The sequence below is a fragment of the Myodes glareolus genome, chromosome 2 (assembly GCF_982192425.1).
Source record: "Myodes glareolus chromosome 2, mMyoGla1.1, whole genome shotgun sequence".
Lineage (NCBI taxonomy): Eukaryota > Metazoa > Chordata > Mammalia > Rodentia > Cricetidae > Myodes > Myodes glareolus.
This window is the reverse complement of record NC_142027.1, coordinates 13,131,568-13,154,084: the sequence shown is the minus strand read 5'-3', so window position 1 is coordinate 13,154,084 and position 22,517 is coordinate 13,131,568. Positions and strand designations below refer to the sequence as shown.

Sequence of the window (22,517 nt, the reverse complement as noted above, 5' to 3'; positions counted from 1 at the left end):
AGAGGATACTTCTTCACCTCATGGCAGCCGGGAAGCAAAGAATGGGAGAAAGGGACCAGAGTCCAGCATCCCAGGGAACCCCTCCAATAACCCAGAGTCCTCACACTAGGGCCTCCTTCCCAAAGGTTCAGAGCACCTGAGGCTGCCACCCAAGTCCTGAGGTATTGACATTTGGGGGAAATTTAAGGTAAAACCATAATATAATCTAGCCCCAAGTAATATTAAACTTTCATCACTCATTCAGATTAAACTTAATTCCATTTTCCACGGCCAGGTTTGCCAAGCTCGGGAATCTGCAGAGGGAATAGGAACTGTGTGCAGCTTCGTCTCTCTTCCCCTCCATTTTCCCCTCCCACTGACCTTCTGCTATCTCTTGTGCTTCCAGATGAGGACTCGGGGGCATGGGGAAGACAACAAGAGTGACACAGTCTTGAGTGGCATTGTTGCAAACGAGTGTTTCTAGCCCCCCAGGAGACATTTGTCTCACATTCTGCACTTTCCACAGCGTGGTCTGTGGGAACAGCTGTCACACTATCTCACTGGTTTGGAGCATCAAATCCTTTGATTGTGAAGATCTTTACCACAGATGGCTGCTCAGGCTCCCTGCTTAGCTGTCCTGTGTGACAGAGCACCTCTCAACATGTCTTCACAGGTTCCACTGTCCTGTCAGGCAGACCGCGTCCACAGACTCTTTCCCGAAGTCTCGAGACAACTGCCTTCCATTTACCCTAGAGCGCACTCAACACCTGACTTCAGATAAACCTCAAGCCTAGGCCCCTTCTCCACACTGCTGAGGAGGGAACCTCAGCAAACCTTAGAGCAGACTTTGCCAGGTGAGAATGAGGCATGTGTTGTTTGCCCCACGAGTTTCCTCCTGTGGCGTGAACCTCAAATCCAATCCCAAGGTGGCTGGCTGTTCCTAAACACCCATGCCACTCCTGTACCAGTGGGCACATCTTGCTGGCTTGTTATTGTGGCTCACACCCTGCACAGGTGGATGAGGCTGTTAGTGACTTTCCTCCTTTAGCCACCTGCAGGACATGTTGCGACTCCATGACAGCCATCCAGGAAGCAAGCCGCTTTCGGCTCGGTTTCAGTTTGATTGCTCCACAGCCTGTGACCGAAGCACGATGCTTTCAGAAATAGAGTCTTTTTGTTTAGTTATGATGGGCAGCTTAGAGGAATGATGGTAGCCTGTGCTGCTTTGAGAGCATCTGGGGACTCCCCGACAAACAACTCACAGAGAAGCATCCCCTACCTAGCACTGGAATTCTTGTTTATTTAGTTCATGGCTCCTCAACACTCATATTTGCATCCTCGTGTTGGCACTCCCCTCAACCTTTGTTAGAGAGGCTTTTTACTGTAGAGAGCAGTGGCTAATGTGGATTCAGAACTGGTTGGCGCGCTAAGAATCAGGGATCGTGGAGTGTATGGTCCCAAATGGATTCATTTATTTTACTCCTTCCTAGGTTCAGGGGGTGTTGTGGAAGATGTGCAGAAGGAATGGATGAACCAAAGGATTGGGGGGAGCTGTATTGTAAAAACATGGTTTTGAACACGGCATGGGCATTACACCCACGAACTCAGTGCAGTTGGGATTACCAGTACAAGGCCTCCAGGAAGACTGAGCCTGTCAATATTTAATCATGGAGGAGGGAAGGCTCACATGGTCCACACCATAGACAGTTGTAGACAGTTAACAGTGGTGAGGGGAAGGGGATGTCAAAGACTTCAAGGTCGTTTTTAAAAATAGGTTAGCAGAAGCGAGAATGTGGACAATTGGTCTCTGACAATCCTATCTCATCCTCTCACACTTTTCTTTTTTCTTTTTTTTTGTTTTGGTAGAGCTCTACATCTATGCCTTATTTATCTAAGCACGTGTGTCCCTCAGCGTTAACAAACACATGGACAAAGATGCACGCACAAATATAGAGATGCCTAAAACTTGTCCAGATTTTTTTAACAACTAATAAAAACCCATATATTTTATTTTGTCTTTGCCAGTGACACCATTTATCAACAATATTAACTTTTTTTCCAGAAATGAGGAGGGTTTCATAAAGCCTAGACTTTCATTTTATAAAAGCTAAGCTGCTTCCTTCTTTGTCACCTTTCGGAATCATGTGTACTTGGCAAATCTGTGCAAACCGTTTAGCCTACAAGATGCTCCTCGCTCCTTCCAGCCCAAGGCACCAGTGATGTCAGGCAAGAGTCTCACAACAGAAAGGCAGCAGAGACTCCTTTGCTGCTGGTTGTCAAAACAGGCCTGTCAGTGATCCTCGCTTCCTTGCGGCACTTTGATGGTGTAGTTTTTACTCTTTTTTAAAAATACCTTCCTGAGGTAGGATTGATATACGAAAAGCTGCACACAATTGATGTATCTATCCAATTTGCTGAGGGTGGAAATAAGTCACTGGCTATGAGACTGTCGTCATAATCAATGCTGTAAATCTATCAGCCCCCAAAAGTTTCCTCCGCTCTCCTTACTTTTATCTTTGATGGTAGAAATCATTAATATAAAAATATCTTTCTAGCAAAATTTTATATTTATAATTATATTATACGAAATAAAAAGGCTACGCGTCTTTCTTTGATCAGTCCCTCTGGCCCTGTTTTTCAAGAATGTTCTTTCTGGTTTCCGGAAAGCTCTCCAGGTTTGTCTTCCTGGTGTCAAGGTGTATGTCCATCTCAGTACTTAGGCATACCTTGAAATTATCCACTTTAGATCCTAGCATTTGTGGTCTTGTGGGCAAGAGCCAGACCCTAAATTTCTTTGCCCCTCACCACAGTCCCATCACTTCTAGTGTTCAGTCAAGCTCATCCAATAAAGAGAAATAGATAAGATTGATAGATATTCTTAATTACATTTGCCAGCTGAGAGTACAAAGGCTGATCAGGAACGGTCAGGGAAACTTTGTAGTCTGTGGTGGCCATTTGATTCTTTTTACTTTTTTTTTTTTACGTGGGATTGTGTGTATGTGAGGCCAGCATAGAACTCACTGGGCACCCAAGGGTGACCTTCTGATCCTTTAGTCGTCACTGTCACAGTGTTGCCATGTTCAGTTTGTTATGCTGGGGACTGAGCCTAAGGCTTCAAGCATGTCACATGAGCCTTCTACCAAATGAGTTGTATCTGGAGCCTGCCATCTGGTCTCTTTTATAGCAGCCTGCTGTTTCAGCAGGACAGCAGCACAGAGAAAAATATGTAAAATATGGGTGTGGCCTCATTCCAACAAAATTTCATTCATAAACCAGATGGCACACAGCCCTGGTCCTGGGTCTCTAGGTTGCCAGTTCTTAGGCTAAGCGTGTACAAAAGTGTTTTATTGACCTGACCCAATTCCACACCTATTATATGTGCTTGGCAGAAGGCAAAGTATTTTTCTTATTTGATTGGTCGTATTTTAGGGCGAACTAGTAATCTCAGCGGTGTTCTAGTAGCCTAAAGATTCAAAGATCAATGAAAATTGAGTAGTTTACTACTACAAGGTACCTTCCTCACCAAGAAAAAGCAAATTAAACCCTACCACTCCAATGCATTGTGAATGGGACATTGTAATTAATATTAATTGTTTAGACCAATCCGTTCCCTTTGGATCTCCAAGGTCAACAAAGAAGATGGACCATTTCTTGGACAAGAATGACATGCTTCATAAAACTGAAACACTGGCTTGGCTTTGCCTGTGAGAGGAAGTGCTCATTGCTCATTGATTTATGTCCATCTGAATTCTCCTGAGTCAAGCCCTCTTTTCCCAGAATTTCTTGACGGCAAGGACTTCATCAGTCAGGCCAAGCTTCTCTAAAGCCTCTTATGGTCGAGGCTGAATCCTTGCTCATAAAGGCTCCTTCCCATCAGGCTGTGGGGGCGGTGGGAGGACGGATGACAAGAATTTTAAGGTTTCTATCAGACCTCAAATTTACACGCATTCTTCTCTTTTTGGAAGCCATCTTCCTCATCCAGTTCCCATAAGGCTTTGGAGCACTTTTTAAGTTGAAATGAGCTCACCTTTTCTGACCCATATTACTCCCCAGGAGTGGCTCCAGTCCATATGCCAGGTTTATCCTGAATGCTAAGCTGATTTTTATGGCTTCCTTTTCATTCTGTGTCACCCTTCACTGGAACCTCGCATAATGTCCTAGGCTGCTTTAGATGCTTGTTTGTACTAAATGGAAGTTTGGCCAGGAGGAGAACCTGGCCAGAGGGTGAGCAGGGCATGAGAATAAGGTGCCAAGGCACCAGCTTTTAGCACGGGACGAGGAATGAGGAACAAGGACGACCTCGCCTTTGGATCACCCATCGTCCCAAAGCGCTAGGTTTTCAGTCGTACCCTGAGCAAAAGGTAGAATTTGGGTCACTTTTGCGGGACAGGAAGCCTGGAAGGAAACCACCTTAGCATCCTGACCTAAGTGGAGATGAACAGGACAGGTGGGCATCCCTGTGAGAAGGAGCAACTGTGAACCTGTCACCATGGCGCACACAGCTTGGTCTCCGGTGTTTATTCTTCATGACTTTTTAAAAATTACTTCTTTATTAATAAGTTCCATCATCTCAAAATGGAGTAAGGCAAACCCCACAGAGTTACTGTAGGAATAAGAGAGTGTATACAATGCTTATGAAATTATAATCTGTTGCACCAAAACAACACGATGCTGAGGGATCTCTTAATTCAATAACGACCTCTTCAAAATCACATGATGGGGAGTCACAGGACAGTACATCATCCAGAAAAGAGTCAAGGAGGAGATCTTCCTGAAATAGCACCATGTAGCCATCACATCAATCCGTCTTTGCACTTACAACATCCTTCCTAGTCTGGATATTGTCATTCTTTAAAGAATCAATCCAAATATCTTCTCCTCCAAAATTTCAAGATGTTTTTGAGACATGATCTTGCAATGTAGCCTGCGCTTGCTTTGAACTCATATGTATGCCCATCTGGCTTTGAACTTGAGAGCTTGCTCCCTCTTCTTCCTGGATGAACTGAGGAGAAATGGAGAAGGTGCATGAAGAGGTAAATTGTGAATGGTAGGCTAGATCAGATTATGGATACAGTCCTTAAAGTTTAACTTTAACCCCCACACCCTCAATTCTCCACCCCCCAATCCCTGACACAGTTTCTCTAGTTAGGCTCTACCATGCAAAGATTCAACAACCTCTCCAAACAGCGCCACCCACTGGAGACAGACAGGGTGTGCACATGAGCCTGTGAAGGATGTTTCGCATTCAAACCTCTGCAAGGACTGTGCTGTGCTATCCCATGTGCTGCTGTTTTTCTTCCTTGCCTTGGTTCTGCATTGCTGTTTCTTTTTCTTCTTTGTTATTAAGACATTTAGTTTTTATGGTGGTTTGAATGAAAATGGCCCTCATAGGCTCAGGGATTGGTACTGTTAGAAGATGTGGCCTTGCTGTATGAGGTGAGGCCTTGTTGGAGAAAGTGTGTCACTGGAGGCGGGCTTTGAGGTTTCAGACAGTCAAGTCAGGCCCCGTGTCTCTCTCTTTTCCTGCCGCCTACTGATCCAGTGTAGACCTCTCAGCTCCTCTCCAGTGCCATGTCTGCCTATGTGCTGGAATGCTTCCTACTAAGGTCATAGCGGACCAAACCTCTGAACTGTAAGCCAGCCCCAGTGAAATGTTCTCCTATATAAGAGTTGTGGTCATGGTGCCTTTTCACAGCAATAAATCTCTAAGACAGTTCTGAGAGCCTTGTTGAGGTCAAAGAGGTCTAGCTTTTGTGCTGTGCAGTCTCCATCTGGGACACTTGCTGACTTTTCCTTGGGGAGGTGGGTTGTCAGTGTGCTTATCCGTGTGTGGCCTTTTAAAAATTTAATCTCATTGTGAAAAGATCTTACACCTCACCTCTGTAAGAGCAGTGCTTGTATAGTGGAAGCACTAGTGCATCCGAGATGTGCTCCACGTTTACGGCCCTTGGCCTTGTTTGCTTTTTGCGTTGTTGATTTTTCTGTGTACCCGCATTTTAATCACAATAACGCTATTTTATTTTGATGTCCTGGGAATAATACGAATGGGATCCTCACACGAATGTGTTCTTTTTCAATTTTTTCCCCCCACACTAGTCCCAGGGACATGGCAAGCCTCCTTGGATAAGCCTCTGGGAGGTAGGTGGAGTGTGTTTAGTTCTGGTTTCACAGATGGGTCAAGCTTGGTGCAGAGGTCTGCTTTAGCTCTTTGTCTGGAAAAGGTAAACACTGTTAACTTTTTTCTACTTGGACACTAATATTTTGCTAAGGAGGGCTGACACCCTCTCAGGAGTCTGCTGCATTGGGTCCACTTATCACCTCGATGTTTCTTTCCTACCTTCCTTCCTTAGCTCTCTCCTTTCTATCATTCTCTTTCTTTGTTCTTTTCCTCACCTCCCTCTTTCCCTTCTTCCCCTCCCTCTCTATTTCTCAGGGTCTCATGTGCCCAAGTCCCAGGGTGACCTTGAAACTGTTATGTAGTCTTGAGCTGTATCCGTTCTTCCACTTCCTGCGTGTGTGCACCACACCTGGTTTGTGTGTTGCTGGGATCAAACCCAGGGCTTCACACCTGCTAGGGAAGCACTCTACCAGCTGGGACCCAACCCTGCCTCCATTTCTTGAACTTCTGACTGGTTTCCTTTGATGTGTTTTCAAACTCAGTATTTTCCCATTTGCTCTGTTATCTCACATGGGGGAGGATTTACCTGCTCAGTCGCTGGGGGTGGAGGAGACTCTCTGTCTCCACGGTCTGCATCCACTCTCTCCATCACATTCAATGTGGTGGACTCAGAACAACCTAGACCCAGGGGAGCCTGCCTTTTCAGATTCTCAGCACAAGTGTCTCAATCTCAGTGAAACTTCTCGAACTTCTCTTCAGATAATAATAATGTCTTTCAGATAGAAATTGTTCTCTTCCTCACTGGTCCTTCTGCTGGATACCATTCCTTCTTCAGCCAGAAGACCTGTGATAGTAGGTGTTCACCTTGTGTCCCTTATCTTCAGCTCCTCCCCAAAGAGTCTATTTTACGTCTACAGGGACCCGCTTTAATAAGTGTTTGAGACATGCCAAACAATGAGTAAGGGGAAGATGGAGAATAACATGGTTTATTAGCGCCTTTGCTCCTGGTTTTATGCTAGTTTTCCATAGCAGATCGCACTTACAAATACATGAAGAAAGTCAAATTCATCTTAGGCCATTTGTTTCATCCCACAAAGAAGTCTCTGGTTTGTATTGAAAATAACATCCGCAATCACATATAGCACCTACCGTATGCCAGGCATATTAAATTAACCTGTCTAATTTTTCCACTAATCTGATCAAGAAACTCGGAGTCTTCCCTTTGTACACGAGGAAACAGAATCAGCAAGCAGTGGAACACTTGGCTGTTCACTAGGTTCCACTATGTACTAAATCAATACACAGCAGGACTGCAGCTTGAGCCCAGAGCGTGTCCCTCAGGAGCCTTGCTCATAGTCCTCACACATAGTCCTCACAGCCTCGCTATACTGAAGAGTATACTGAATATACTGAAGGAGAGACAGAATTTTCTGTGCCCATGATTTTTTTTCTGTTTTATTTTTTAAAACACATTTGTGAAAAATCCAGAGTGAATAGTTATTTACTAATGACTTGAAAAGACTTTTCTTATATCTGGTCATATGGAAAAATTAACAGCTTAATCCAGTAAAACGTCTCAATATTTAGGAATATTTAAAATTAATATTTAGAATTGAAGCTAGACCTTGGTGTTGGTGTTTGAGTACCCACCTTCCACTTCCTCCCCATCATTGTTCATGAGGGTACAGAAGGACGGAGCGAATGGCCTTTGCCTCGTCTTTTTGGGATACGAGTTAGAAGTGTGAGTACAAGGCAGTTAGGGCTATAATCCTTGACTCCGTCATCCAGAGGGAAATGCAGCTATCAGGGTTCTAGCCTTTGGAGAATCAATCATATGGCACTCTCTCTGTCCCCTCATGATCGATTGAGAAGTGAGAAGTAAGTCCTGCAAATTGCTGCGACAGTCTACAAACTCAGCCTTCGGGTGGCGAGGCAGTAGTAGGATCTGAAGTCTGAGGCAGCTCATAAAATCGGCAAGGGGCGGGGACCTTCCTAGAGTGAACAGGCGTTCATTCTGACTCTCCCACGGAGTCTGGCTGGTTCTCACAATGCCAGCACTGTGCCATGAGGTGCTTGCCCAGCAATTCCTGCATTGCCAGTCTGAGCTCACCTCTTATCTACCTCATTAGTGGGAATGCGTGAGGTGATAACCTCCCACGGAGCCTCAGAGTGGCTGAAAGGGTCTCCAACAAACTCAAACGGGAAAAATGGGGGTCAAATTTTGGAGCAGCAGAAGCGGCTAACTTGGGATTAATTTTAAAACACACTGAAGAAAGATAAGCAACTCGAGTGTTGCTAAATATACCCAGCATGCTCGGGGCTGAGATCTGTGTGGCTACGTGCAGCTGGACAAACGGAATGACTATTTCTGTGGGCTTGGGGTGTGTGGTGCATTGCATCTGCTGATGCGCTTACTATTTAAAGACTGCCGAAGGGTTATTCTCTCCAAAGTCCAGAATAGATGTTTCTCCTCAAGCGGGAATTATTTTTAAATGTTTGAGTGGCTTTGGATTAAAATTAAAAGATAACGTTATCTTTGCAGGGGCGTTAAGAACCCAAGAGACAGGCTGACATCAGAAGAAAATGAATATAATTCACAGAGCTACAAGAGATGCTGGTTTTCTTATACCATAAAAGTGTGTGTGTGTGTGTGTGTGTGTGTGTGTGTGTGTGTGTGTGTAGGTCTGAGGACAACCTTGGACGCTGGTCTCCAACTTCCGCCCTGTTTGAGACATAACGTTTTGTTCTCTAGTGCGTGTTCACTAGTGTGTACACCGGACTGGTTGCCAATGAGCCTTCAGGAATTCTATTATCTCTCGCCTCACCATAAGAACACGAGGGTTTCCATCATATGCCAGCTTTACACGGGTAACACGTCTGTGCTGTAGAGTAGTGCCCCACCTCCTAAGAGTGGATGATCTCCTTTCTGCCAATGGAAGAAAAATTGGGAAGCAAATGTCGTCAAACACAGGACCCTCGACATAAGGATTTTCTTACCTGCTGCTCTCTGACCCAGGACTATCAGCGGTTATAATTTTTTTCGCTCATAGAGTATCCGTCAAAATGACCTAGAAGGGAAAAGAGTACATTCTCTGATTTTGGAGGGTCAGATGTCATGAGAAGAAAGAGACGTATAGGTTCAGGACTGTTGACCTGAGCTGACCAGAGAGCCTAAGCCAAAGAAACAGAAACAGAGCTCGTCTTAAAGAAATAATTATCATAAATAATTGACAGAAAAGAGTGATGGGGAGTTTGGGTGTGCAGAGGGGACAGGGTGGGGTCAAGTATGGAGTCAGAACTGGCTGTGGCTGCTCACAGCTGTCACACAGACACTTACTTTATAACCAGGCTTCTGTCCCTGTGAAGGCCCAGGGGGTAGAGGATTTTTTTTTTTCACGACTATTTGGAAAAAATGCCTTCCTACCTGTTTTTTAGTATGTGGATATAAAACGGCTAAAAACCAACAGCGAAAGCATACTATCAATAATGGGGGCATAGAAAATTACCTATTCGTTATTTTTTAAAGTTAAAGAAAATGACATTATTTAAATTTTACTGATAGAAAAAAATTGATGTAGGCACAAGAAGCAAACATCTGACTAAAGAGTTTTAATCTCCAAAGGTGTATCTTACATACTTTTTCTTTTTATATTTTCTTTTATTTAAAAAAATTACTTTTCACTTTATATACCAAGTCCAGTTCCCCCTCCCTTCCATTCTCCCACCCCAATTCCCCCCTTCCCAACCCCCACCCACTCCTCAGATGGGGAAAGGCCTTCTTTGGGGAGTCAACAAGATCTAACATACCAACCTGAGGCAATACCAAACCCCTGCCCTTCCGTATCAAGGCTGAGCAAGGCATTCCATCACAGCAAATGGGCTCCAAAAAAGTAGCTCATGCTCCTGGGAAAGGTCCTGTGTGACTGTCAGGGGCCCACCCAACAGATCAGGCCGTGTAACTGTCACCTACATTCAGAGGATCTAGTTCGGTCCCATGCAGGGTCCTCGACTGTCAGTTCACGGTCTGTGAGCTCCCATTAGCTTGGGTCAGGGTCTCTGTGGATTTCCCCATCATGCTCCTAAACCACCTTGTTCATATGATTCCTCCTCCCTCTTGTTAACTGAATTCAGTGGTAAAAAACGGCATCTTGAAATTCGTAGGCAAATGGATAGAGCTAGAAAAAAACAAACAAACAAACAAAAAAAAACCATCCTGAGTGAGGTAACCCAGACCTAGAAAGACAAACATGGCACATACTGACTCCTAAGTGGATATAGCTGCAAAGCAAAGGCTGACTAATCCCAGAGGAGCTGGGTAAGAAGGAGAACCCTAAGAGTGACACTCATGGAGAGCCCCAGGATAGAAAATAGTTCAGATTTCCTGGTAAACTGGGGGGAGGGGTAGGAGGGAGGGGATGGGAAGACTGAGTTAGGAGAGGGGCGGAGGGGAGAGCAATGAAAGAGATATCTTGATAGAGGCAACCATTTTGGGGTTAGGGAGAAACCTGGTGTTAGAGAAATTCTCAGGAATCCACAAGGATGTCCCCAGCTAAGACTCCTAGCAATAGTGGAGAGGGTGCCTGTGAAAGGGCCCGCCCCTTTAATCAGATCAGTGAATACCCTGGTTGTCATGTCATCATAGCGCCTACATCCAGTAACTGATTGAAGCAGATGCAGTTACATATATATATATATATATATATATATATATATATGTATGTATCGCATATACATATACATACATACATACACATACACACACACACACACACACACACACACACACATTTATACCATAAATCTATTTTGATCATGTTCAGTCTCACCTCCTCACCCCATGCTAACTTCTTGTCCTCCTTCTCTTTAATGCCCCACTGTAAAGATATATATATGGTCATCTTTACGAGAAAATAAAAATATTTAAAGTGGAATTTTGTGTGTTTTCAAAACAACAATGCAGGACTGGTGAATTGGTTCAGGCGGTCCTTGATTTGAATCATACGTGGTGGAAGGAGACAGCTAAATCCTAAAAGTTATCTTCTTAGCTACACAGACATGTGGGTGCAATTAAGCCCATGAGCGCACATACCACCACCACCCGATGTGCTTCCCAGAGCACAGGGGCACATTTCCTGTAGTCCCGGCACCGGGAATTCTGAGGCAGGTTGAGGACAGTTAGAGTACACAACAGAGCACAACAAAATCAATTTATTTTTCATGGGCAATTTTGAATAACACAGATATTTTTTGTTTCATTACATCACTTTTTCTTCCTTCTCTCCCTCCCTCCTTCCCTCCCTCCCTCCCTCCTTCCCTCCCTCCCTCCCTCCTTCCCTCCCTCCCTCCCTCTCTCCCTCCTTCCCTCCCTTCCTCCCTCTTTTTCTTTCTCTGAGATAGAGTTTCAAGTTTCATGTAACCCAGGTTAGCTTCAAACTCTATAAGTAGTCAAGGATTGCAGAAAACCTTCCAATGCATTTGCCCCCAGCTCCCAAATGTGGGGATTGTAGCCGTGGTTTATGCCATGATGGGAATCAAACCCAGGGTTTCCTGTGTGCCGCTCTACCAAATGAGCTCCATCCGCAGCCCCCGCACCACGCACATCGTCTTTTTCTTTCCTGCCTTAGAGCATCAGTAAACTGTGCCTGGCAGGCCCAGTGTGGACCGCTGTCCTCTTGGGTAACTGAGGCTCCATACAAACAGCTTTCTCCTAAGTTTCTCTTGCCCTTTTGGTGAAGCGCTGTCCACTCCTGCTGTGAGGCTGGAGCAGAGAAACTCTAGAGAACTCTAAAGAGATGCTAAGGGCCTGGGCTTTGTAAACAAATTTTAGCACAATGGGCCATGCTCTCTTGGAATCACACAAAGTCTGTTAAGGCCATTTGACTGCTATTGGAGAAGTTAAATAGCCTGGACAGACACCGAATGGCCTATAAGCTTAAAATATTTATTATCAGTCTCTTTTCAGAAGACGTTTGCTGAGCCTTACTTGATATCTTTACTTTGAATATCATCAAGATTTACACCACTTTGGCTCTGTAACCATAATCCCCATCTTCGCTGTCTTGTTATATTTCAGTGCTGGCCACTAACCCTCCTCCCTGTAACCCCCCAGTGATGAGTCCTGGATTTTATTCCTCCTATATTTCACCAGGTGGCTTCTTCAATAAAAGTTTATAAGGCTGAGTTTCCTTTATTTATATTCAAGGGTAAATTCACTTTGCTGCATCTTGGATGGCTGTTACAGCTTCCTGAAAGAACTACATAGACCCCCGTCTATCTGAAATTTGTGAGCTACGCATGTAATCTAAAACTTTCATGCATTCACATTAAAAGAATTATTAGAAAGAAGGTGCCACTAATTTGTTTAATTCATTTAATGATCCAACATGGAATCAACAGAAACTTTGATTGAATTTTTTTTTTAACTTTCTCTTTCACTCTTTGGTGTGTGGTGTATGCACAGGCTTCTGTGGGTGCATACACGAGGGTGTGCGAGAAAGCGCCTGTGTGCGTGCATGCGTGAAGGGACCAAAGGTGGGCAAACAGTTGCCTACTGAGCCAGCCCCCGACTCTGAACACTGTTCATCATGCCAATCGGTTGCCTTATTTCTCAGACTTATGTTATTGCTGTGTGAATCTATTACTTAAAGCGTTCATGGAAAACTGCCTCTCTTGTTTGCCTTCTTCCCCCCAGCTTGCTTCCTTTAATATTTATACAGTAGTTGCTCTTCCTGTTTTCCCACAGTTTCTTTTCACTGTTATGACATTTATTCATTTTCCAGTCTCACTGGCTATCACTGGTGGCCATGGATTTTTGATCTTCCAGGCAGCAGCGGGTTTTTTTGTTTGTTTTTGTGGATTGATTTCAAGACAGAGTCTCATATAGCCCAGGCTGAACTCAATCTGAATGGAGCAGAGGATGACCTCAATTAAACTCCTCAGCCTCCAGTGCTGGAACTACAGGCACGAACCACCATGCCCGCCTAGTGTCAGCTTTCTCTTTTATTGTGGCTGGTTTATGCATGTGTGTATACCTATATGCCTGTTTGTGTGTGAGCAAGCCAAAGACTTTACATTTATTTACCTATTTATTTATTTTTGGAGGCAAAAGTCTCTTGTTGGATAGGGAGCTCAGTGATCAGGCAAATATAGCTGACTGGCGAGCAGTCAGATCATCCTAACAGTGCTCTTTGCTCCCCTAGCTTGGGACCACAGGTTTTACTCCTTTAGGTTGGGACCACAAGTTTTGCTTCCCTAGGTTGGGCCCACAGGTTTACACTGCCATTCCAGACCCTTTATGCAGATGCAAGAGATGGGAATTCAGAGCCAGACGCTTGTGCAGCAAGCCCCTTACCTACTGATTCACCCCCAGGGTCAATCTGTGCTTCCCGATCCCACTGAGCTTCAGAAGATCCTCTCTGAGGGCAACAGTGAGGCTTTGGCCTTCATTCCCGTCTATCTGGAACCTTGATCATCCGTATGGTTTTCTGACTTGATCAGGAACAAATAAAAGCACTTAAGCAGCATCCTTGTAGAATCTCTTATCATCAATCGAATCTGGACCAGACTCAGAGTTCAGCCTCACTGTGGTTTGTCACCTACCCATTGCCACCGTGAGCTACTTCTGCACTTTGTTCCGTTTCCCGAGCAAGGCACAGGTGTGAGGATGGCTAAGATGGGGCTCTGTTTTTATACTGAGGTTCTCGTGAATGGATGATTTTCCCTAGCTGGGGAACATTCCATCTCAAGACTTTCCATTGCCTTTGTCAATGCACTCACAAGCATATCGAGAACTTGGATTCTTTGATCCAGCTGTGATGCTTACATCTCCTACTTTTGTCTGTTGGTTTGTATAAGTACTAAGGACTAGCCCAAAACCTTTCACAGAAGAATGATTAGCTCTCAAGTTGAAGCCTATGGAAATACCAGTTTCCATGACCCAATCAGGCATTATCCACCAGGAGTCATGCCTGTGGCATCTTTTTTTAAACAAAATTTATTTTATGTATGTAAGTATTGCCTGCCTGTGTATATGTGCACCACATGAGTGCAGTACCTGATAGGGCCAGAAGAGGGCAGTGGATCCCCTGGAGTTGCAGACAGTTGTGAACCACCAAGCTGGTGCTGGAAACTGAACCTGCTCTTGACCACTGAGGCATCTACCATCCCCTACCTGTAGCATGGTACCATATGCTTTACAGTGAACTCCTTTTATACTTCCTGAAGGTTGCCCCTGTGTTCCCAGAAGAGTGACAAGACACACAGGAACTCTCTAGAGCATGAGATTCCCACATTTTCATGACCTTCTTGCACACGATTTGATAGTGCAACCTGTGGGTTCTTCAGAGTCTGTTGTTGCTCTGACTGATTTGTCCTCTGGCGTTTTTTTTTTTTTTTAAATCAGTGGTATGTCTGTGCAGTTCCTTTTTTTCCCCCTTTCTTTCCATAGAAGTGGTTTAACAGTACCAAGGAACTTCTGACAGTCTTTATTATTGTATTATTCTGTGTGAACCTTCACATTCTGAATAAGGGAGAGGTGTGTGGGATGCTGATGTACAGATGATATATCAGTATCTTGATACACATGAAGGGGCAAGTCAAGTGTTTGTTACCCTGGAAAGGGTACCTCCAGGCATGGTAGAGTTCTTTGCTCTTGGACTTGAACAGAAAAATTTCCATCAATGATGTAAACAAAAATGTAAAAGCTACTTTCACAGTAAACAACCTAACAAGCTGGAGGTTAAAGATTAAGGGGTCTGAACATCTGGTTTTGAAATGATCTGAACACATTGATTTCCATCTGTTTCTAAATAACAGTGCTCAGTAATGAAAGGCAAGATCCTCAGAACTTCAGCTGGAGCTCTGTGAGAGCAGAGGGCTACGTGAAGAGATCAATCAGCTATGCATCTGCTGTGGGACCAGAATACCACGTGGTTCCTCCCCAAAACCAAATCAGTGTTTAGATAGTAAATATGATGAGAAGAGTTGAGTCCTGAGTTCTAGATACCTTGTTACATGACTCTTTGTGACTAGAAATTCTAGCTTAGTTATGGCACCTAACAGATTCTTAATCACTGTGTATGGAACAACAACTATAATTATCAGAGCATAAAAGATGTCACAACTGAAGGAACAGCTTCCAATGTGGAGTGTGTACAAGTTAAGATGACTCACCAGGGAATCAGCCAACCACGTTCTAGGGAGTTTGATAAAAGAGTCTGGAAGAGAAGACGAAGAAGATGGGGATAATTGTTTGGGCCCAGATGGTTTCATTCTGTCTCAAAAGAAGAATCTACTGAGTGTCAGAAGGAGTGGGCTTTAAACTCAACATTAAGAACTTTCTATAATTAACAGAGATGGTAGAGTGAACAGTTAGATGGCCGTGCCCGAGACACATTGCAGATGGAATTCCTGCCCATGTACATGTGGGTGACAATTTAGAGGGACAGCTATTCCAACTCAAAGGCCAAGGAAAAATAGCCATTTTAGGGGTTGGGAGATCTCAGCGATTAAGGACATGTACTGCCCTTGCAGAGGACCTGAGTTCAGTTCCCAGCAGTCATAAGTGGCAGCTCACAACCACCCATAACTTCAGCACTAGGTGACCCAACACCTTTTTCTGGCCTCCATGGGAACCTGTACTCATATGCATGTATTCTCAAGTAGATATGCAATTAAAAAATAAAAAAATAGAGTTACTACATTTTTTAGAAAAATAACAGAGAACATATGATATATATATATGTCTGTATTATTAATACCCATTATTTTGTTAGATTTAGGAATTTCTCTTTCTGTTTATAAGCCCTTAGATAGTTTTGTCCGAATCTAAGCGGTAATTCTACAGCATGTTAGGATTGTGATGGCGATTGTGATGATTGGCAAAGGCACGGCAATGTTGCTATTTCTAGGTATTCCACAGCTTTTATTCCATGTTTGAATGTAAGCTTTCTATTTTATTGTGTCCCAAATATTTCAGTAATGAAAGGTTTGGTAAGTTCAAGTACATGGCACACGTCAGCAGTTTGCTACTCTGTGTTTGCCAGGATGTTCCTAACACAATTTTGCCCTTGATGTCCTGGATCCTGGGTTTCCTGCTTATGTTCTACACCTATGGTTTCTCTAAACGGCTCCTCCATTAGCTTCATATTAATGTGGCACCACCCAGTGACATCTGACTGTAGGATTTACTGCCACCATGTCTTGTCTGCCTCCACGCTGGTGTGGAAAAGCCCACATTTCCCCCAGCCGCCCCTGCCCACCAGTCCCAGGTCTTTCCTGGCTCTCCACTGGAACGGGTCTGCCAAGCCTTGGTATCTTCTCTGCAGCCTTCAGCGGGGCACTGTGTCTCTCAGCTCCTGGAGTTCAGCATGTCCGTCTCCTCTCATCATCCTTAGGAGTCCAACTCCTCACCCAGGCTTCTCAGCTCCTATTCCCTTGGCTTAAACTCTTAGGGCTTATTTCCTCGCGGTGCTGGCGACTGGAAGTCTAAGCCGGAGCCGTCTGCAGAACTGATTTCTGTCTGAGGCCCCTTTCCCTGGCTTGTAAATGGTTGTGTTTCCTCCATGTGTGTTCCAATCTCTTTATGAGGCTATCGGTGAGACTGGATGAGGGCCCACCCTCACAGCCCCTTCTTATCCCCAGTGCCGGCAAGAGCCTTGTTTTCAAACGTGATAACATTCTGAGATGGGAGGCCTGTGGGGGCTGGTGGGGGTTTGTCAGAATGTAAACAGACTTCTTGAGGAAAGTTGGGAGAATAGAATCCAGCCTGCCACATGTATGTACCTGCAGGCTTTCAAACAAAACCCGAAGCCAGTCCAGGTTTAGTTTTGTCTGCTGTTATTTTCCCATGAGGTAATCAAGAGGAACCCAGGTGTTTTTAAAGCATTGCTTTTGGGGGTGTTTCATCATTGCTTCTTGAACGGGGGAAATGAAACTGACCAACATGGTTTTTCTGACTCTAGCTCCTACCACGCTTCTGAGGGAGGATGATTCAGAAGGACAGGCTAGACAGGACCCCTGGGTTATGTGTGGGCCGCCCTACCTATCTATGTGACCTGTAGCACAAGTGTGATCCAACGTGAGCTGTCAAGATGCTCGCTGACAAACACTCAGGTTCCGTTCTCAAATCAGCCTCGACACCAGTGTTTCCCCAATGTGCAATACACTGTAGTATGAAGTTACAGATCAGCTCACTTAGTCTCGTGTGCATGTAGATGCATGTGTATTCACATGCATTCACATGTGTGGGTGCGTCTGTGTGCATGTGACAGCACTGTTTCTCAGGTGTCATCCACCGCCTGCTTTCCAGGAGACAGGGTCGCGCTGACCTGAAACTGCCAAGTAGCCCCAGACACCTAGGGTACCTGTCTGCACCTCCCCACCGCTGGGATTACAAGCATGTACCACCATGGCTAGTTTTTACTTGGTGGTTTGGGGGTTGGGGGGGGGGACACATGTTCAGCTCTGGTCCTCAAGAAGTTAAGCATTTTACGGACTGAGGCTCAGCCCTACTTAAAGTTTTCTTTCTTGGACTGTAACTCCTTTAAGGGTCAGATTTAAGGTTTGGGGTGGGAATGAGAGTGGGAGGGACAGAAAATTAATACGAATAGGTGCACGCTTAGGTGCCCTCTTGTGTTGGCTTCGCTTTGGGCTTCAAAAAGACACACCGGCAGGCCCAGGGACCAGGAAGGTGAGCAAAGGTGTGTTTCCCCAGCAGGTACTGAAGACCCAGTCCCGTGTATCCCCCACGCCCACACTAAGTTCATTTTGTAAAACCCAGACGCAGTCAGGTTATGGCTGGAGTAAAACCCCACCTTCCAGCAGGAGCTCACGATACTTACCGGGTGAAGTCAAGTCTCCTTTCTGGGAGTTGAAGGTGTGTGTTGAGCGTGTGCTTAGAATCTGGGGGGAGAGAGATGAAAGCATGGCTGAGAGCGAGCATGAGGGAGCGGCTGCTCCAGACATTCTCATTGTCTCTCTATTTCTAAGACCTTTATGACAACCCAGGATTTTAGAATAGCTTTCAGCCTCCCTGCAAGCTCTCCCCCTTTCCCCCCACCCCCCGTATGAGAATTGAGTGTAGCTGCACACACCCACCCCGTTGAGTTCTCTGGTTTTATTATTTGTCAGTGTTTTTGTTAGGCACCTCCCTCTTCTTCCTTCCTCTTGGGCCCCTTCCGCTCTACTCCCCTGCCTTTCCTACCACAGCCTGCGTGGGCTGTGCTGTATCCTCCTTACATCTGTGAAACTTGTTTGAGGACAGGGGTGGCTGACCATGTGATGTCTCGGTGGCTTGCATGCTACATGGCTGAGCTCGGAGGTGTCACCTGGCTTATCCCTTGCCCCTCACCCCAGCACACACCCATAGATGATCTCTCTGTAATGGCATGTTCTACCTCTACTCTCTCTGGGAACTCTGAGCAGAAGAGCTGGTATCTCCAGCTGATGAGCTGATGACGTCAGGCGTTTCAGATCCCTGAGGTCCTTCTCGGGAGTCACCGCTTCCACTCCTGCTGAGCTGAGCTTGACCACACAGGCTCCTGCAAAAGCTTCTACTTTTTTTTTTTTTGAGAAAAGGCAAATGCACAGAGCGATTAACAAATGTTTTTCACCACAGTGAGCCATGGAACCCCATCTCTGTGTGCACCGTATACTGGCTGTGTGGCCTCGGGTGCTTTGCTTGTCTCTCTGGGCTGTTTTCATCTGTTAAAGGAGGGGATTGCCCAGCCAGGAACAACGGTGTTCTTGCCAGCTTGTGGCCTTTCAGTGGTCAGACGTTCTCGCTGAGTAATCATGGATGGTTTTGTCCCCACCGGGCTGCGCTTGCTGACTCGTCCTTTTCTCAGACTCTGTGAGATCCAGAGCGAATGTCAGCCCTGCCAACTGGTCTAGCCAAGAGTGAATCCTCTCTTTGCAAATCTTCTGGAAGAACAATGGCCACCAGAGACAGGGAGAACCATGTCTGACTGTGTAATTTGGTGTGTTGCTGGCTGTCCATGTGAGACCTACACCCGAGCATCAAAGCTCAACTTGCTAAGGGATGGGGCTTGAGGTCTGCCTTCCACTCTGACTGTCCTTTCTGGATTAGTCAGCAGCATTCGAGGAACAAATCTGCCCCTGTTCAGCCCTGCTTCCTACTCCCTACAGGCCCCAGCCCGCCTGAGATTGTCAATCCTCACTGAGCTCTCTGGGACGTTCAGGTGGTTAGGGCTTTGGTTGTTCTTGGCTTCTCTAGATATTTTTAAGCACTTTTAATTGATTTGAGAAACATGCTAACTCTGAGTTTTTAAAGTTTCTGTAATTACAGCCCAAGGCCACTGGCTTAGCGTCTGAGTTGTCAAAGAGCCCATAAATAAACAGATTGAAAGGAAGAGGTGGGGCACGAACGCAGTCATAGAACTTGGAACCAAAGGAAGCGCTTTTGTGTTCAACGCCTTTCAGGTGTGTGTGTGTGTGTGTGTGTGTGTGTGTGTGTGTGTGCGCGCGTGTGCACGCACACGTGTGTTAGAGAGAGAGAGAGAGAGAGAGAGAGAGAGAGAGAGAGAGATCGTTCACTGGATGCCTAGAATGGAGGTTAATTCACCATATCTTCTAAGAAATGTATTGTGGTGGAGAAATACAGACCTCTGCTGCTCCCGTTCATCCAGCATACATCTACTATATAATACTTGTGGCTCCAACAGCTGCTCCTTTTCTAGGCGGCCCCTACGCTCTCAGAACAGGTCATCTCTTGGATAATGCCTTCCTACATCAAATCTCCGTGTTTTCTAGGCGGCCCCTACGCTCTCAGAACAGGTATGCTCTCGGATAACAACGCCTTCCTACACAGGATCTCAGTTTCTCTAGGACGGCAAAATCCCCTTTGCACCCCTAACAACTGATTACACGGCCTGAGCCTTGAGCCAACCTTATTTAATTTTCTTGGGCGCCTCTCTCGTCATAAAATCCACGTCCCGCGTGGAATGGATGTCTCTGGGACGGAATGTCTTAACTAGTCACAGCTGCGGAAATACAGTCCCCAGGGCCCCAGGCTCACTGGCCACGACGGTGCCGTTCCAAGTGTCTCCTTCCAGGAACCATCCTGTCAGTAGCACATATTAGGGCATGCCATCTTTTTGTGCTAGAGAAGAAAACAGAGGATTGGCTGAAAAGTGTGGTGCTTCCAAACGTTTGTGTGGGACAGGGCCTCCGTTATCCTTCCTCAGAAAAGCCCACAGTTGTCTGACATTGTGGCAGAGAAAGAGTCCCCCCTGCAGAGAGGTGCTACGAGTCTCCCAGAAATGGGTTGTGATGGATTCTGGGAAAGCCAGCATGGAGGAAGGCATCCATCACATCGCCTGATGTGTTAGACAAGCTCCTTCATGAGGGAGGCGCGGTTCTGGGTGATAGCCTCCGGACCATAAATCTGCCGTCCCTGTCCTTGAGTGCTTGTCATACTGAGAAGCCAGGGAAGAACAGGTCTTGAGTTTTCATGTTTGGGAATGTCTGCTGGCAGAGTCTCCTCTAGGAGCTAAGGTCTGGCTTGGTACTTGGTAGTTCCCCTAAGATTCCGCCTGTCCCATCCTCGACTAACTCCCACTTTCTTTAAGTTCCTCTCCAGTCTGGGCTTATCTCTTGATTACGTTAGATGGCATCGGCATGCAAACGCCTGCAGTGTTCTTTAGATGGCTTCTGAGGTAGTGTTTTTGCCGATGGAAATTGCTGTGGTTTGGAGCCTGGTCAGAAGACATAGGAATGGGCACAAGCAGAGACCTGGGCTTCTTGGCCCCAACATAGGTCCGGGAAGTAGAAGATGGAAAGCCAGACATGAGAATAGATGCATTGATTCATAATATCTTCAGTTAGTGTTTGCTATGTGGGACTATTCTTTCAAAACTGTCTTGCCATTTATCAATGAATCTTTCAGAAAAGATTTATTATTTTCCATTGTGTGTGTGTGCCTGTAGGTGTGTGTGTTTCTGTAGGAGTGTGTGTGTACCTGTAGGTGTGTGTGTGCCTGTAGGTGTGTGTGTTTCTGTAGGAGTGTGTGTGTACCTGTAGGTGTGTGTGTGCCTGTAGGTGTGTGTGTTTCTGTAGGAGTGTGTGTGTGCCTGTAGGTGTGTGTGTTTCTGTAGGAGTGTGTGTGTACCTGTAGGTGTGTGTGTGCCTGTAGGTGTGTGCACGTGAGTGCAGTGCCTGCCAAAGCTGGACACACTGGACCCCCTGGAGCTCGACTTACAGCCACTGTGGACTCCCTAATGTGGATGCTAGGAAGCAAGCTCAGGTCTTCTGCAAGGGCAATAGGCAGTTTTGACCACTGAACTCCTCTTCTGCCTCTCAGTGAGTCTTTTTATACAATGGAAAACTTAGATAATGAAATTTACAGTCTTTTCTTTGAATTATAGAAGAAGATGATTGTTTTCTGACCCGTGACAATGAATTCACAACAACTTAAAAATAGAAGGCAAATTTGACTTTGGTGTTGAATAATCGGAGAACTTCCTTCTCATTCCAGAGGCCAAGGCAACTTTCAGTATATATTTTTAAAATAAACTATTAATGAAGCAAAACCAACCCTCCCACAATTATTTGTTTTTGTTGAATCTTTTGTAAATAAATATTATGACACATATGCTGTTGGCAATATTTTACCATTCCCATCCCCATATTTTCTGGTACTGAAGCCTGAGGTCTTTCCCTGCGAACGTTGCATGGAGCATCTCTCTAAGCCCTTTCCTTCCAGCATTAGCACCATAGTCACCATTTTTTCTTGTCTGATCCTTTGCTGGAATTTAAGATTTGGGATCCCAGTGACTTTCTGTACCCCTTTCCACATTTTGCATAATGTTTCAGCTTGGTATTGAATCGGACGAGTGATCAGATCGTGAATAAAACATTCCATCTTATTTGGAAAAACAGCCTCAAATGCAGGGCAGCCAAAGCAAAGGAGAATGCCTCCACCAGAGTCCTGGTACTGGGGCTGCTTGTCTTTCTAGGGCTCTGGCTTTTGCTGTTCTCTTCATATTCAAGCAGTGACCGTATTACGTTTTCCTACTTCATTCAGCGGTAATGAGAACCATTTCAGAAACAATGACTAAAACACGAGACAGAACCACAGACAGAAATGCAGATGAACGCAGCTGATGTTCACAAGACACACAGCAGCAGCAGCGTGTGTTTGGGACACTATCCCTCAGGCCATGCCCCGTGCTTGGGTGTCCACAGGTGTTCTCCAGTGTGAAGTGTGAACTCCAGGTCTGTCTATAGAGAGCTGGGATTTGAGCCACACCACTCATCTGGCCAGTGGTGAAGCTCAGATGACAGCAATGGCTCCTTGATTCCACAGCCCATGGACTGAGAGGAGGTTATTACTATGTCAAAAAAATTTCTAGTTTATCCAGTGGAAAGATTGATCTAAGTTGAGTTTCTCGTAAGAGACGGT

General features: G+C 45.4%; 1 long non-coding RNA gene across 1 annotated transcript; it reads right to left on the bottom strand.

Moving 5' to 3' along the window:
- Nucleotides 1–4,495: 4,495 nt before the first annotated feature.
- LOC125392904 (uncharacterized) lies at nt 4,496–21,055 on the bottom strand. Its single transcript, XR_007229636.3, has 6 exons — nt 18,493–21,055; nt 17,938–17,998; nt 15,269–15,312; nt 10,068–10,272; nt 9,095–9,165; nt 4,496–4,981 (listed from the first exon to the last, which is right to left on the bottom strand). It is a non-coding gene; the product is annotated as an uncharacterized LOC125392904 (long non-coding RNA).
- Between the last annotated feature and the right edge of the window lie 1,462 nt (nt 21,056–22,517).